Source organism: Mercenaria mercenaria, unplaced genomic scaffold, assembly GCF_021730395.1.
Source record: "Mercenaria mercenaria strain notata unplaced genomic scaffold, MADL_Memer_1 contig_5012, whole genome shotgun sequence".
NCBI lineage: Eukaryota > Metazoa > Mollusca > Bivalvia > Venerida > Veneridae > Mercenaria > Mercenaria mercenaria.
In genome coordinates this window covers 2,742-20,862 of record NW_026463291.1, presented here as the reverse complement: position 1 = coordinate 20,862, position 18,121 = coordinate 2,742, and the positions used below count along the sequence as shown (strand labels likewise).

At 35.0% G+C, this 18,121-nt stretch overlaps 1 long non-coding RNA gene across 1 annotated transcript; it reads right to left on the bottom strand.

The window, feature by feature from the left end:
• Positions 1-14,408: 14,408 nt before the first annotated feature.
• On the bottom strand, positions 14,409-17,679 carry LOC123562932 (uncharacterized). The gene is made up of 3 exons (XR_008369600.1): positions 17,549-17,679; positions 16,774-16,875; positions 14,409-15,001 (listed from the first exon to the last, which is right to left on the bottom strand). It is a non-coding gene; the product is annotated as an uncharacterized LOC123562932 (long non-coding RNA).
• Positions 17,680-18,121: the final 442 nt, after the last annotated feature.

The following is an 18,121-nucleotide window of genomic DNA, read 5'->3' as shown; positions in this document are numbered from 1 at the left end:
GTTACTTACCTTTCACTTTTTTCTTGCCAGAAGGGTGACACCACTTAACTTGAACACAGCAACAAATAACCCAGATGTGTTGTAAGACATAGCAACAGCATGCAAGAGTTGGCAGCAAAATCTTAACAGTTAATTAATGCTTATCACGAATTATGTATTTCAGATATGTTTTCATACAACATAAAAATAAATAACACTAATACGCCTTTTAAAGATATAAAAACAAATGAAAAAATATACGCATCATATTGAAAACGTTTCTTATATGCTATTATTAGTTGAAAATGCTGGACAGCCTCAAAATAGTTATCATCATATTTACTTGTCTCCTCTCTCTTTCACACGCACACGCACGCACACCTACACACATGCGCGCGCGAATTCTTACCAAGTAATCATAAGTTAATTTTATATTGAATCTATAAGACGATCCTATGGGAGCATAGAACGCAACAAATGAAAGTAAAAAGAATATAAATTATGTAATTCCCAAATGAAAAAGGAGAAGTAAGTCTTAATTACAAATCCAAATTAACGTAAGTCACATTTACAACAGTTAAAAATAAAATAAACCGCCAAAGTACTGTTTTCCAGAAATAAGTAACTAAACAGACTAAATAAATATCCTTATCAAACAGAATTAATCATAATTAGTTATGATCCTGTTCAATATCTTTTCATTGAAATCTAGTTTATATTTCAATATTGCCAAAAGAAATATTTTATATAATATAAGTATATAATAAAGGTGTGTGTAAAATAGCTGGTCTGAATGATATCACAACGGCCTATTCAAAACAATTTGTAAAACCTCAATACACTTAACGAAGCATATTAATGTGATATCTAAAAACCAATTTTCCTAAATTAAATACAGGACATTAGGTCTGTAAAATACATGTACTTATATACTTTTTGAATAACACTTCATAAGTCAATAATGTATGTTTACAAAGGAAGTCAAAACAGTAAACAACTTTAAAACGGGCTCTAATTCATATCTATTTATTATACAGCTATTTGTGTGGCTTTATATGTTTTTGCTTATCTTTTCCTTACGTTTCGACCACCTTTAACTTAAGATTATACAATTTTCATATGTTCTATAATAGTTGTTTATCTAAGGATACCTCAAAAGTAGCACTTGAAGACTGAAATCGTTTCACATGTAAAGGTTATCGCTCATTGTAACAAATCTGTAAAGTATTCTCTGAAAAAAAAAAAAACAACAACAGATGCTTGTTGTTTATAGTTGAAGTTTTCGTTGGAAATATGTGAAAATCAGTAACAGACCGGACACGAAACAGGCCCGGTTCATACAGTTATGTATTACCTAGTAAGTAACACATAGAATTGTTATAACGTTACCAAAATCTTTCAAATTACCTTAATAACTCCCTTTAATAGACGAGATATCAGAATTTATGTTCGAATCTCTATAAGTGTGCCCTGAATTCGACAATCTATTGAAATCAAATCATCAATCCTACTCCAGCGTAACTTGCGCAAATGCAATGCTGTCCCGCCATCGTGCTATGCTTTGCAATGATTCTAATCACTATGTTATACGAGGGTTCTGCAAAAAATTCTGTCATTGGGTTCGGATTTCTTAAGTGCTACGTTTTACCAAAATGATTTTATTAAAAACCTTCACAGTATTCCCCCTTTACCGAAACACAGTATTGTAAACTTTTTACCCAATCGCGAAAAGCAGATAAATAGTCTTCTATGGGTATCTATTTGAGACACTAATAAGAGAACTTTTCGACTTATATTTCTTTCCAGAAAGCATTTTCTTAAGCTTTGGAATCAACAAAAAAGAGGGTCATTGACCCTAAAGCGATCACCTATGTACAAGGCTTCAAGTGTGTTTGTATAAGTACAGAGTTAGGTTTCTTCTATGTTAGCCTATATTATAAACATGTCACACACATGTTTGAACCTAGGGCAATAATTTGAATAATTACGGTAGACATTACAAATCTGATATCACACGCCAAATAGCAAGGCTCTAGCTATTATTGATTCAGAGAAGAAGATTTTCTTATATATAAGCCTATAGTAAGTACATGTCAGACACGGGCATGGCCATTTTATAGATAGAGAGTCAAAAGTCAAACCCTTATATCACATGCCAAATATCAAAGCTCCAGAGAAAAGGATTTTTAAAGTCTAGATAGATAGATAGATTTATTTCGGTAAGGAGTGCACATACATGGACAATTAAAAACAACATGTATAGTAATTACAACATAATAACATAATGCATACATGAAATTAAAAATAGCCATGACAGGCACACCGTCACCAAGGATTACACAAAAAAGAGAAAACTCTTATTTCTATTGTGGTTCTTTGTGTTGGTGGCATGACATAGAGAGGCATAACAGAGTTTACAGAATTATGTGACTAGATGGAAATTACACAACTATATCAAATAAAGAATTATGTGACCAAATGGAAATTGCACAACTATATCAAAAAGTAAAATGCGAGCTTAAATTAAAATGTTCATACATCGAAGGCCATAAGAATAGTTATTAAAACACATTAAATAGTTATTAAAACACATTAAAGTAATTATGCTAAACTGCCTAGTAAATAATTCTTTACTAACGTTTTAAAAACAGGTAATTTCTCAGTCTGTCTTATACTAGCAGGCAACTTATTCCATAGGGAAATACCAGAAAAGAAAAAGGACTTTAACCCAAAACCTTTGACCTTTGGAACAGCAAAAGCACCTTTGTGACTTAACCTTGTCCTATATGAATGAACAGTATCCTGTGGGATAAAATTGTCTCCCATGTAGTCCGGGGCTAACCCATTTTTTATCTTAAAAACATGACACAGGATAATCTGGTCTAGACTACACGTTTGTTGACTGGTAACCAGTTGAGAGATTTAAAGTGCTCTGGGCCAATGTGCGACCTAGCATCAAGGTCCAGAACAAACCTCATTAACTTATTCTGTGTGGTTTGGAGCTTGGATTTAAGTAACTGAGTCAGACTATGGTACCATATAGAACAGGCGTAATCAAAATGACATTGGATTAGGGCCATGACAAGAAGTTTCTTGGTGTGTTGAGTAAGATAACGTTTCTACCGATATAGATATTTTAACCTTGCGTTAGCCTTTTTTAATATGGAGCGAGCCATTGAATCGAAAGATAGGGTCTGATCAAGGGATGCACCAAGATATTTGACAGTAGAAGTTGGTTCAATAGTTGTACCATTACATGTAATATCATGAGTTGGATTTGACCTTATTCTATGTTTAGATCCAAATAAGATTGACTCAGTTTTACCTAAATGAAGTGACAACTTATTATCTACCAACCAGTGACTGACAAGATGCAGGTCATCTTTCAAAGATTTTTCTACAGATGACTTACATTTACCTGAAACAAGTATACCAGAATCATCTGCATATAACAAAAGCTTGTTTTTAACCACAGCTGACATATCGTTGACGTAAATTAAAAATAAAAGAGGGCCTAGTATGGACCCCTGTGGAACTCCACATGTAATGGGAGCAGGAGCAGAATGAGTACCAGAGACATCCACCAGCTGTTGTCTTCCTGAAAGATATGACTGAAACCATCTTAGAATGTCATCACCAAGTCCCGCTGAGCGAAGCTTCATAAGAAGAATGGAATGGTATACTGTGTCGAAAGCCTTTTGGAGATCTAACAGAATCATACCTACTACATGACCTTTATCCATCTCCATCCTTATATAATCTGTTAAATGAATTAGACATGTGTCTGTTGAGAACCCACTTCTGAACCCAGACTGAAATTTGTACAATAATTTGTTTACCTTGAAGTATGATTCAACTTGGTCGTATACAACCCCTTCATAAAACTTGGATACAATACTCAGAATTGAAACTGGGCGATAGTTACCCACAGAAGTTTTGTCATTCTTCTTAAAAATGGGAACAACCCTGGCTACATTGAGATCATCTGGTACCACACCTTGAATGAGGGACAAATTTATGACATAAGCAAGAGGTTCAGCAAAAATACAAGCTCCATCTTTTACAAAACGGGAAGGTATACCATCTAAACCTGTAGCTTTATTAGCACCTAGCTGAGTTAAGTATTTCAATACCTGATTTTCAGAAACTAGTAAAAAAAAAGTAGTTATTCAAAAGCACACCTAAACTGGCATAAAATTTTGTCACAAAAGATTTACAAAACTTATTAACCCTAGCCGGCAATTTTTCAACAAGTTTTTAGGCAACTGAAGTGTAGAATGTATTGAAAGAGTCAGCAATAGTTTCCTTATCAAAACAAATATTACCATCAATATTCAGACATATGTTTGAGCTTGAAGAAGATAACCCTTTCTTAGAAGGTAAGCCAAGATTTTTAAGGATAGCCCACAGTGATTTGGAATCATTTTTATTTTCTTCAAGACTCTTGGTACAAAAGCTTCTCTTTGCCGAATCAATCAAATATTGTGTTTTGTTGCGTAAAGATTTAAAAGTACAATAGTTCTCATCACTTCTGACTTTTCTATATTGCTTAAAAGCTAAATCTCTCTGGTTTATTGCATCAAATTTATTAGCATCCATCCATGGCTCTGTTCTTTGTTTGATACGCAGTTGCTTAACTGGTGCAATATTGTTAACAACGGACATAAAAATGTTCTTAAACTGTTCCCAAGCTTCAGATGCATTGTCACAAGTAATAATACTCTTCCAATCCACAGCTAACAAGTTTGCTTGAAAATCTTCACTACAATAGTTTTTCATGGAACGTGTTGTAATGTTATTATGCGATCCGATGAACACTTTTGAAACCTTTCGCGTACAAAATATCATGTTGTGATCACTAAAACTGCTTTCTATGATTCCAGATTGAGAAATATTTTTCGGGTCTGACACTAATATCAAATCTATCATAGAAGATGTTAAATTACTTATCCTTGTACAATCAGTTATCAGCTGGGTAAAATTAAACATATCAATAAAAGAACTAAAAGCTGAAAGTAGAGAACACGATTTTGAAGACTTACAGACATCAGTATTAAAATCTCCCAATAAAATTGTTTCATACTCAGAAAAATGACTAGATGATGAACACACACTGTCTAAAATACTATAAAAGTTTGATTGATGAAGTGGTCTATAAATAACTCCACAGAGAATAGGTTTGGATTTTGGCAATAGCACTTCCAAGTTGCTTCAAGATCGTCATGGTCTAAATCGCTGCGCTTGTTAAAAGCAAATTTTTTTTCTGACATAGACAAGTACACAGCCGTCTTGTCGATTTCTATCTTTTCGCTGAACTAAATAGTTATCAATAAAAATTTCTGCATCCGGCACCGTGTCGTCCAGCCAAGTTTCTGTTATACATATGCACGCTGGTTTTGATTGGCGTGAAATAATCCGAATTTCCTCCGATTTGGGAAGAAGGCTTCGCACATTAATATGAATGAAATGAAGGCCACGTTTTTTAAAAGCCTTGTAACTGTCAAAAATATCACTATCATCTGCAGGTCCTGGGCAAGGATGAACATCGCCACATAGGAGTAAACAGATGGATAAAAAGCTATTATGTCTCTTTAAGGAATAGCACGACTGAGTGGTCTGTTTCGTGTGATTGACATGCAAACTGATAAAATGGTGATAAAATGTAAGTTGACCATAAGAAACTGGAGATATTTCAACAGTGTCCGAAATCCAAGTGACATCCGACTACTGGTACACTTCATAGCTGAAAACCTATTTTTTTACCATACAGACCCGTAAGTTCAATGAACCGGGACCATTTAACAACTTTGAAAGAGGGCTACCCAGAGATCATTTGTGTAAAGTTTTATCAAAATACATTTAGTAGTTTCGGAGGAGATGTTGTTTAAAGATATTGTTGATGAAAAGTGACCACGCCCTCTGGCGGCCATGTTTTTTGACGAATCAGAAAAATTTGAACACTATTTGTAGAAAGTCACACAAGGACAATTTGTAGGAAACTTTCTTAAAATCAGGCTAACAGTTTTATATAAGAAGATTTTTAAAGTTATCACTATAAACATATAGGGAAAAATGACCATGCCCTCTGGCGGCCATTTTTTTTTTGACGAATGAAAATAATTTGAACAATCTTAGTAGTGTGTCACACAAGGACCATTTGTGTAAAATTATTCTAAAATCGGGCCAGTAGTTTCACATAAGAAGATTTTTAAAGTTTCCACTATATATATAAGGAAATGTGACCACGCCCTCTGGCGGCCATGTTTTTTTAGCGAATCGGAATAATTTGAACAATCTTGGTAGAGGGCACACAAGGACCATTTGCGTGAAATTATTTCCAAATCCGATCATCGGTTTAGGAGAAGATGTCGTTTGAAGATTTGTCTATTTTTAGCTCTGGCGGCCCCTATGTGCAACCAATCAGAACCGTTTGAACAACTTTGGTAGTTGACCATCAAAGGAACATCCATGCCAAGTTTCATCAAAGTCCATTCAGAGGTTATGCAGGAGATGTCTTTTAAACACAATTGTTGACGATGGACGGACGCACGCATGCATGCACGACGGACGCCGGACACAGCGTGGTCACAATAGCTCACTATGAGCATTGCTCAGGTGAGCTAAAAAGTCAAAGGGACTCAGGTCAGGTGAATAAGGCGGGTGGTTTACAACTTCCACCTTTTCAGAAGCCAAAAAATGATATACTAACCATGCAATTGTGAGGCGTTGTCATTTATAAAATGGAATCCTGACAATCCTTTGCTTGGACGTTTCTTATTTAAAAACTATTTCATTTTATTTCAGTACAGAGTTCTTGTAGAATCGTCCAGTGACTGTATGACCAGATGGACAATGCATTTGAACGACTGGCACACTACAATTGAAGAAAATTGGTACAACATCTTTTTCGAACTTACGGTTCTCTTGGCAATACAGGGGCATTTTTGATCTTTTCTCTTCCATTGCTTATTATCAGCCCTTCTCTGTTATAAATAAACCGACTATCACAGCCATTGTTTGTTTCCAGAAGTGCCCGAACACATTTAAGGCGTTGTTTCTTTTGCTTTTCAGTGAGCAAATGAGGTATCTGCCTAGCGCTCCTTTCTCAGATCCAAACGCGTTTTCAGAATTGTTTGCACACTGCCTTCTGATATGCAAATACAACCGGATATATCTTTCACCGGCACTTGCGCATCCTGTTCGACCGCAGCTGTTACAGCAGCGATGTTTGCATTGGTTTTATGCCTATCAGAACGGGTATCATCTTCGACAGATAATTTTGAAGCTTTAAAAGCTTTAACCAAACTAATAACTGTGCGCATTGAAATGGTCTGAACTCCATATATACCACACAGTTCATCAATTATCTGCTTTAAATCCAGATCAAGCCTGATGTAGCATTAAATATAGTTACGAATTTCAGTTTTTTCGTCCATTTTACAATGTGAATAGTAAATTAGTCAGTGTTTATGACTGCATGAATTCAATTTGAAAAAGTTCGGTCATTTGAAATGCAATTTGCACGACATAAAGGGATATCGTTAGCTATTGGGCTCACCATTCAAGTGCAATGAAGCGTTTTAAAAAGATGCCTGGGATAAAATTTTGCAGGACCCCCGTATTGATGCTTTGTCAATGGCCCTTTTAAGGGCTTTAGTACAAAATAAACAATTTTCTTTATTTTTCTATGTTTGAAATTTCATTTGATGTACAGCAAACAAATTCCTGTAAAATCTAATGCCTTCTATCACATAAAAACTTTACTAATTAGCTATTAAATGCATGTTTAGATTCCTATTTGAACAATTATATCTGTTAAAGTATTTTAAAAATGCAGTGGTATCTAAATCGTTGGAAAACAACTAAAAAGATACTTGAAGCACCTGCTCTTTCTTCTTTAAGCTGGACTGGGCGCTGAATTTGAAACAATTCCTTTTGAAACGTCTAATTTGGAAACGTCTTATTTCATTATCTTAACTATGATACATCGCACGCTGCATATGAATGCCAGAAATAAACTATTACATTTATTTTTATAATTATTATTATTGTTATAATATTTCGCGGGGGTATCTGTTTAGGAAGTGGTTCCTCTACAGTCGGTTATCATGTTGATAATATTGGTGAATATCTAAGTCTGTGTTGAAGGAGGCCGATAAAGCCGATGTGAATATCGGCCTTGGTCAGGTCGGTACACTTTAAATATTTACCTAACCATCATACAATATAAATGTTTTATTTTTTATTACGACTTAACAAGAGGGTCATGATGGCCCTATATCGCTCATCAGAGTTGATCTGGCTTACTGACCTAGGTTTTGATCCCACATGACCCAGTTTTAAACTTGACCTAGAGATTGTAAAGACAAATATTTTGACAAAGTTTCATGAAGATAGAGTCATAAATCTGGCATCAAGAGTGTAAATAAGCTTTTAATGTGATTTGAGCAAGTGACCTAGTTTTTGACACCACATGATCAAGATACAAACTCAGCCTAAAGGTCATTTAGACAAACATTCTGACAAAGTCTTATGAAGACAGGGTCATAAATGTGATCTCTAGATTGTTAACAAGCTTTTCCTTTGATATAATTGAATGACCTAGTTTTTGACCCCATATGACCTAGATTCAAACCCAATCTAGAAGTCATCAAGCCAAACATTCTGACCAGTTCTCATGAGTTTCAAACTTAAAATGTGGTTTCTAGAGTGTTAACACGAATTTCCTTTGGTCTGTCCTACTGACTTAGTTTTTGACCTCACATGATCCAGGTTCACACTTGACCTATAGATCATCAAGACAAACATTCTGACCAAGTCTCATGAAGGGTCATAAGTGTGGTCTATAGAGGGTTAACAAGCTTTTTCTTTGATTTGACCGGGTGACCTAGTTTTTGACCCACATGACCAAGACTCGAACCTTACCTAGAGTTCATCAAGACAAAATTCTGAGTAATTCTCATGAGTTTCAAACTTAAACTGTGAACTCTACAGTGTTAACAAGATTTTCGTTTGATCTGGCGTAAGGACCTAATTTTTTACTTCACATGACCCAGTTTCAAACTTGACCTAGAGTTAATTAAGACAATCATTCTGTCAGTGAGAAAGTTGCCTCTAGAGTATTAACAAGCTTCTACCATGATTTGACCGGGTGACCTAGTTTTTGACGCCACATGATCCAGAAATTGACTTAGAGGTCATCAACACAAATATTCTGATCAATTCTCATTGGATTCAAACTTAAACTGTGGACTCTAGAGTGTTAACAAGATTTTCCTTTGATCTAACCTAGTTACCTTGTTTTACCCTCTCATAAACCAGTTTCGAATTCTAAGACAAACATTCTGACCAAGTTTCACGAAAAAAGGGTAATAAATGTGGCCTTGAAGTGTTAACAAGCATCTCCTTTGATTTGACCGGGTGACCTAGTTTTTGACCCCACATAATCCAAAGTCACACTTAACCTAGACATCATTAAGACAAACATTCTGACCAAGGTTCACGAAGATAGTGTCATAAATGTGGTCTCTAGAATGTTAAAAAGCTTTTTCTTTGATTTGACCGGGCGACCTAGTTTCTTGACCCCATACGACCCAGATTCAAACTTGACCTAAAGATTACCAAGACAAACATTCTGACAAATTCTCATGAGTTTCAAATTTGAACTGTGAACTCCAGTGTTAACAAAATTTTCCTTTGATCTAACCTAGTAACCTAGTTTTTTTTATCCCAAATGACCCAGTTTCGAACTTGACCTAGAGATTTCTAAGACAAATATTCTGGCCAAGTTTCACGAAAATAGAATTATAAATGTGGCCCCTAAAGTGTTAACAAGCAATTCCTTTGATTTGACCGAGTGACCTAGTTTTTGACCCCAAATGACTCAAATTCACACTTGACCTAGAGATCATTCAGACAAACATTCTGACAAAGTATCATGAAAATAGGATTATAAATGTGTCCTCTGGAGTATTAACAAGGATTTCCTTTGATTTGACCGGGCGACCTAGTTTTTACCCATCATGAATCAAATTCGAACTTGATCTAGAGGTTATCAAGACAAACATTCTGACCAATTTTCATGAGTTTTGAATTTAAACTGTGGACTCTAGAGTGATAACAGGATTTTCCTTTGATCTTGTCTAGTGACCTAGTTTTTTACCCCACATGTCCCAGTTTCAAACTTGAATTAGAGATCATCAAGACAAACACCCCGACCAAGTTCCATAAAGACGTGGTCACATATGTGGCCTCTAGAATGTTAACAAGGTAAATGTTGACGGACGACGCGCACGATGCTCACTGCACGACGACGGACGCCGGACAATGACCGGTCACAATAGCTCACTTTGAGCACTTCGTGTACATAAATTGTATGCCAGAACAGACCCCTCATGAATCAAATTCGAACTTAATCTAGAGGTTATCAAGACAAACATTCTGACCAATTTTCATGAGTTTCGAATTTAAACTGTGGACTCTAGAGTGTTAACAAGATTTTCCTTTGATCTTGTCTAGTGACCTAGTTTTTGACCCCACATGACCCAGTTTTAAACTTGAATTAGAGATCATCAAGACAAACATTCCGACCAAGTTCCATCAAGACGTGGTCACATATGTAGCCTCTAGAATGTTAACAAGGTAAATGTTGACGGACGACGCGCACGATGCTCACTGCACGACGACGGACGCCGGACAATGACCGGTCACAATAGTTCACTTTGAGCACTTCGTGTACATAAATTGTATGCTAGAACATCTGTATGTTTAAATGACCTTTATTTTTATATTATTACCTTTAAGGATTTATATATTTATAAATCAAAATCAATTCCTTTTGATTTTAACATAATGTATGTTCTACTCTTCTACTTGACAGTGAATAGGCTCTTGAAATAATTCACATTTTCAAATACATTTTGTAACAGTTTCTGGATTCAGAAATAAGTTTTACTCTATCTATCGTAGTTGCGCGTGCGCAATCAGGATAGACCAAAGAGAGGTAATGGAAAACGAAGCTATCATTTCTTTTCAAAAATCTTAATTACATTTTTTAGAATGGTGATCCTACCGAAGAGCAAACTCAAAAAATGGACTTATTTTCCCAAATTCCGAGAGACGTTAGACTTGCTGATCTGAAATTTCGACTAACTACTTAGTATCTCGAAATTTCTTTGTTAATAAAATATTCAACTAATTACTCGAAATTTCCACTTACTAACTCGAAATGTTGACTTAAGCTTTGACTTACTTACAAAGAACTATCAAGATATAAAAATGACAGAAATAAGGTGGCTGATATGTGCCATTTCTTTATTTAGTTCTGTCGCAGCGACAAAAAGACAAACGTAGGCTTGGCGACGTTTAGAAGGTAACGTTTGGCAGTGAGACATTCAGAGCTATAACGACGTTTGCGGGGCGACATTCAGCGGGGCATATTTTGGCGGGACAACGTTCGGCAGGGGATGTTTGTGGGGGCGAGGCGACATTTACTAGACGATGTTCTACGGAGCGACGTATGGCTGGACGCCTTAACGACGTTGTCGTTATGTCTCGTCGACAAAACAAAATAACAAAATGACAGAAATCAGCGACCATACAAAAATATGGTAGCAGAAAAAACAGTGATATATGAAACAACATTTTACTTCCCTTACATGTAAAAAAACTACATTCGATTATGTCAAAACGTTGTGATGAATACGGAAATAATATACGGTCGATGCGTAACACGAATATTTAACATAGATTGGAGCTCAAGTCTTACGAATGTCGGTCGATCGGTCGGTCATGTGACTTCCAAAAAAAAAAAAAACAACAACCATATGGCTTCCGAAATAACTACGATCAAAATATCGGGAGGTCACCATATGGCTACATAATAAATGAAATTTAGCGTTCTCTTTTCGGAAGCTAGAGATTGAACTTGCAAGGCCTATTATCGCAATTCAGTTTTAATCATAGAAAAGTGTAGACGAAGTTTCCAGATGCTAGGTCGAAAGCTTGAGTATAAAAATATTATTAAGTCCAATTTTTGAGTTGCTTAATTTGAAATGTCGAACTAGTAATATGAACTCTCAAACTGTTCGAAATGTAGTTAGTTTGCTATGTAACTCGAAATTACGAGTTACATACTTTATAAAATGACACATAACTGGCAATAATGCTCTTCTGTATAATGCAGCATTTTCTTAAATTCTATAGTCACACTACGTTTATCTATTTTACAGTTATGTTTGAATTATTTTACCTTTATCTTTGTTGTAAACATGGTAACACAACAACTACCTGTTGATATCGAATATTACTCAAATGCTCGGGGAATTCATATACGTGTACATCATTACTCTAAAACGTTTAAAAACTAAGCAATGACATATCCATAATACGATATTAACCACCTGATTGGTGTAAAATAAACGAATAAAGTCATGACATTAATACTCTTATACCATGTTACACCACTTGAATATTTTGAGATGTCTCCCTACACAGGTAAACGTCCCTAATCTGGTATAAAACTCGTCATCGGGATAGACTAGAAATGCCTTATCGACAAATCTAAATCAAGTATAGCACGTTACGGTAGAGATTCATATGCATACCTTACCGAGAATTTATTCCAATGTCGCATGTGCTGTTTATGTAAGGTTAAAATAACGCATTTTGTCATCTTTTGTATAAAGAACAGCGGCAGTTATCTTACGTATGACTAAGTTAAACCAATAAGAATGCCTCAAATGCTTAATATGATTCATATTTAACTTTAATTTTATAAACAGCTGATCCGTGCTGTTTACCCCGTAAGCTCGGAGTTTATAATATTTTCGTATTTAAAGTTAAAGTTACATTAGAAGCTTTTCTGCCTGTAAATTATCAAACATATCGACACAATTTTCAAGACATCCGTTTTAAAGTACTCTCCTTGCACAGACACACACATTTGGACTCTTGCTGTCCAGGACTTAAATGCAAGTTAGTCTCCCCTTGTTTGTTTGTTTGTTTTAGGTTGAACGCCGTTTTTCAACAGTATTTCAGTTATCTAACGGCAGTTAACCTAACCAGTGTTCCTGGATTCTGTAGCAGTACAGACCTCTTCTCCGTAAGTTACTGACAACTTCTCCACAAGAACCAGAGATGGAGGACGAATTCAGACACAATGTATTTTATCAAATCGTCACGGAGAACATACGCCCCAGCCGGGGATCGAACTCACGACCCCGCGATCCGAAGATCTGCGTTCTCCCTACTGAGCTAAGCGGGCAGGTTTAGTCTCCCTTGGTATACTGTTAAGATACTGAAATATTGCAGAACCAAGTACACTTCTAATGGCATAAAACCTGAGGAAATATGTAAAAATCATACGGATTAGATCAGGAGAATGATGTCGGTGCTCAACCTGAATAATTCTTTCTTGTTTTAAGACAGCCTTAAGTTTTACTTTTGTGGGTGGGCGCATTGTCATGAATAATCAGTATGCCTTTCAAATGTTTACTTGGGAGTTTATTTTGATGGAAATATTTGAAGGTTGTAAGTACTTATTTTCGTAGAACATGTTTGTAATGGTTTTCCCATCTTTGCAAGAAATTTGTACAACGAGGCTACTAGAAATGAAAAAATTACATATAAACCTTCTTGGCGCTTGTAACTTTTGCAATGACCGGCCTTGCCTGACTTTTACTTAGATCTGGGGCTCAGATAAATATACCCAAGTTTCATCTTCAGTGAGCAACTCAGGACTCGTTTCTGGATTAAAAGTTTCATTCTTTCTTGTCGCAATCTAAACGCTTGGACATTCGGTCTGGTGTCATTAAAAGTGGGAAACATCAAACCTTCTTTAATTTCAAACAGTCAGTCAGAATATGACGGACGGTCACTTCTGAAATGCTTTTTGTCTGAGCTAATTTAGGATATATCAACCATCTTCTTTTATTTGTTGCTACATCAATGGGATAGCCTGGACGGTTACTGTCTTGGTGACTTTTGTGACCCTCTTGATTTTTTTACCCATTGAACGTCACGACAAAACTACCATAGATACTACACAATCCAGAAAATGTCCCTTTTGGAGATATCCGGGTTTTAAGCTAAGCCAGGAATTCTATTTTTTCTTCACGTTTCATTATAGCATTTAAATATATCCGTGTATATGACCGTGTAATTCAACAATGAGTAACTTGGTCAATTGTAACTGAATTAAAGCGATATGAGACAAGTGCATGTGATGTACAATGACTTCTATGAAAGACAATTAGTGATAAATTTAATGTATTACCCTCGTAAAGTACAAGTACAACAAAAACAACTATTGGAATGGCAAATACTTCAATAATGAAAGTACAGTGACCGCGTTAAGATTATACTTGTTTTGAATGATAATAACCGTATAACGAAATCTAAATACCTGCGAGTGACCGGAACGAATACCTCGATTTCTAAGACAGCTTCTTATGTACGCAGTCTGATCTAAATATCCCATTCTTAACTGAAATTCAAATATAATTGAGCGCAAAAATGGTCCTATTTGGTTTTGCAAAATAATGTCACATATGATACACAATATGTTAGGTTTCCACACCCCCATACGTATTTTGTACTTTTAATAATTTTAGAACACATGTAGTACAACATATTTCTGCTATCGAAATATGGTAACAGGCTGAAGAACAGACGGATAACATCTAAATTACATTCCTTCACCATCTACACCCCATAAGTATTGTGTTGTTTTTTTCAAATTAGAGCATGTGTAGTTATTAATTTTAGAGCACATGTAGAAGAACATTTTCTGCTATCGACAGAAGAACATACGGATAACACCAAAATTATATTCATTCGCCAATGACAGTATAACAAGAAACAGCAGAAAGAATAGAGTACATTTTTTTTATTTCCATCATATACCAATGAATTAACACTACAATTCATTGTTCAAGGCTGTTGAATTGTTTGGAATGTTCGAGCTGCATGACAACCCCATTATAGAAGACGTCATACTCTTCATTCCTTCTTCTTGTGTGTCCTGTAAACAGATAAATAGACCATTTCAAGTTTTAAATCGATTTGCAAGTACACAAACAGATTCATGAAAAAACGCATATATCTTTTACAAGTTTATTTACTTCAAGAATTCAACGATCAATTTCATCACTGGTGTCTGTGCTAAACCAATATAGAATCAAGGTTACAGACAAGGGAGATAATAACGTTATAATACTGGGGTGCAACTTCAATAAATCAATCAGTACTGTTCACGTTTGATCGAAAAATGTATGTGAAGTATCATTATTTTTGTAGACTAGCTGAAATTAGAGCTAGCTTTAAAGTTGAAAAACATGGGAACATTTCAAATTTCATAGTTTTTTGTTCGCACATATATAGACTAGAAGTAGAATGTGACCGATGGAAGAAACCTCAGAGGTGTACCGTTTGATGAAAAGATGCAAAAAGTGCAATACATTAGAAGATGAATACCATTTTATTATAGACTGTTCACTTTATTCAGACTTAAGGAAACTATATATCAATAGATATTACTGGCGTATGCCAAATTATTTTAAATTCACAGAGCTGATGAATTCTAAAAATGAAAGCGAAATTAAAAAATTATCAACATACATTTTTAAAGCTTTTGAAAGAAGAAAACTATTTTCGAATATTTAACTGTTCTAAAGCTGAAAAAGATAATGATATGTTAACGGTTATTAATAGACACACTGTCAATTTTCTTTTATTGTTTATGCTTATATATGTTAGTTTTACATGCGTGTTTGAATGTTTGTCTCTCCCAAGTTTGCTTACTTCTGTAATGTTAGTCTTATTTACATGATGTGACTTGCCATATTATAATTGTGTTTTATTTGATATGATTACTGATGCTTTGTGCATTGGCCATAAATGGCTTATAACAAAATAAGACATTATCTATCTATATATAAATTCTTACTGAATGACATTTGCTTTTTTGTAGGTTCTCAAATTTGTTGAGAATACATAGTTATTCTGTGTAATACTCTTAACAACCAGTACATATAAAATATTTGAATCTTCAAAAGTCATTTGTAAACATGAAGTGTAAACCCATGCAGTTATAATAATTACTTTCTGTAATATGTTTACATGGTTCGCATATTTTGGTACTGTTTAAACTAAGTTATTTTCATCAGAAAAGTTTGCTCATTTCAATTCGTTTTTAGATTAGATGCTTGATTTACTTATAATGATTTTGTTTGTTAGATTGTGGGTTTTTTTCAATATGAAAATGTCAATGTCACTTTCTATTATTTGTAAATTACCATTGATATTATTAAAAATTTCTAGATTTTGAGGATTGAATGATGAAATGAAAGGTAGAATATTTCTGATTGTTATGGAACGGTGTTTAGTAATTTTACCACCCAACCCTCACTTTTCTGTATTTTGCATATATCTATAATGTACTTGTTGTTGGATTTTATTAATATTTTTCTATTGCAGCTTCTTTTTGTTGTGGGCCTTCTTTGCGATGCATGGTTTTATGCCTGTGTTTGGGGTGCTCTGTGCTTCCGGGAAATCTACCCTAACATTTTATTTTTTTCAGACCTGGATCTTTAATTTATTTTTAATGCTATAAGCTATTAATTGTATTGGGCAACCTGTTCCCTTCATTATACCATCTTATCTTTTTAGACGGTACTGTCTGATTTGTTCACCCGTTACTATTGTACAAATTCTTTTTGTCATTTAATAAAGTATATTAGATTTTATGTGTTTAGGTTGACATGAGTAGAAATTGAGATATCTTAGTATATATACCTGAAGCAACCACCTTATCCGCGGGTATATGTAAACGTAGAAACGCTACAGTATTTTGAAGGATGGCTGAACTGGAAGTCAACCTCATGTATATAACATCATCTGAAAATAAGCAGAAATTAGCTTATACATAACCTACACAGATTATCTGTCCGAAACAGTATTAAAGTAAAAATATTAAAATAAACATTTGACCCAAATTTATTTACACTTTCCTGAAACATATTGCTGATTTAACAAAATGAAACGTAGGTGCACGTGTAGCGGATTTCACCTTAATTTACAAGATATTTAAATTATGTCAGCAGAATCCGTTCAAAAAGTAACTATTGGGAATAAAAAGGGGTCTGATGAACAACTTGGTGAAATGCATAGTTAGTCCCTTGTAAGCTGTAGTGCGTACAAAGGATTTAACTTAAATTTAAAGAAGCTTATATCGTGCCAGCAGAACCAGTAACCTTAGTCAAAATTGAGAACGTATAATGGATTTCACGTAAACTTACAGTTATATTACTCCAGCAGAGCCAGAACCTTGAATCAAGATGGGATACATAGCAGTGATTTTATTTAAATTTGAAGACATTCATATAGTGCAAGCAAAACTAGAACCTTCAATCAAAATAGGTTATTATATTGTGCGAACAGAATCAGCACCTAAAATAAAGATGGGGTACGTATCAAGGATCATAATGTTTGACAGCAGAATCAATACAGACAATTATAAAAGTAGAATTTTAGTCTATATATAAGCAGAAGGAAAACTGAAAGGTTTTACCTGTCTTTGGATCAGACTTTGCCAGAACATGCCCAGGCAATGACCTCTGACCAATCGCTAGACTCCCAACGTCATGTGATACTATAGATAAATAAAACAGTACTTAAATTTGAAAACATACTTGATAAATGCTTACAAAAGATAAAATGTAAGGTTAGATTTCCCGGAAGCACATAGCACATAACACAGCCATAGAGCCAAGCATCGCAACGTAGGTCCACAAGAAAAAAGAAGCTGTAATGCATATTGTAGACGGGTTGCTTCAAAAATCGAGCAAGAAGTGCATTATAAATGTATGCAAAATACAGAAAAATGGGGGTGAGGTGGTAAGGGGTAGATAAAAGGGTCGGATGTAGGGGGAAAGTGGGGCAAGGATGAATTTTCAACAGGAAAGCCACGTTCCTTAAACGCAGTTTTCCTATAACCTCTAAGACACGCATGTACAAAACACACACACCCCAACAACCAACATACACAGATAAACAAACAGAAAAGTAAGGGAAAAAACAACACTGGGGCACCGCCCATAACAAACACACACACACGCACACGCACACACACACACACACACAC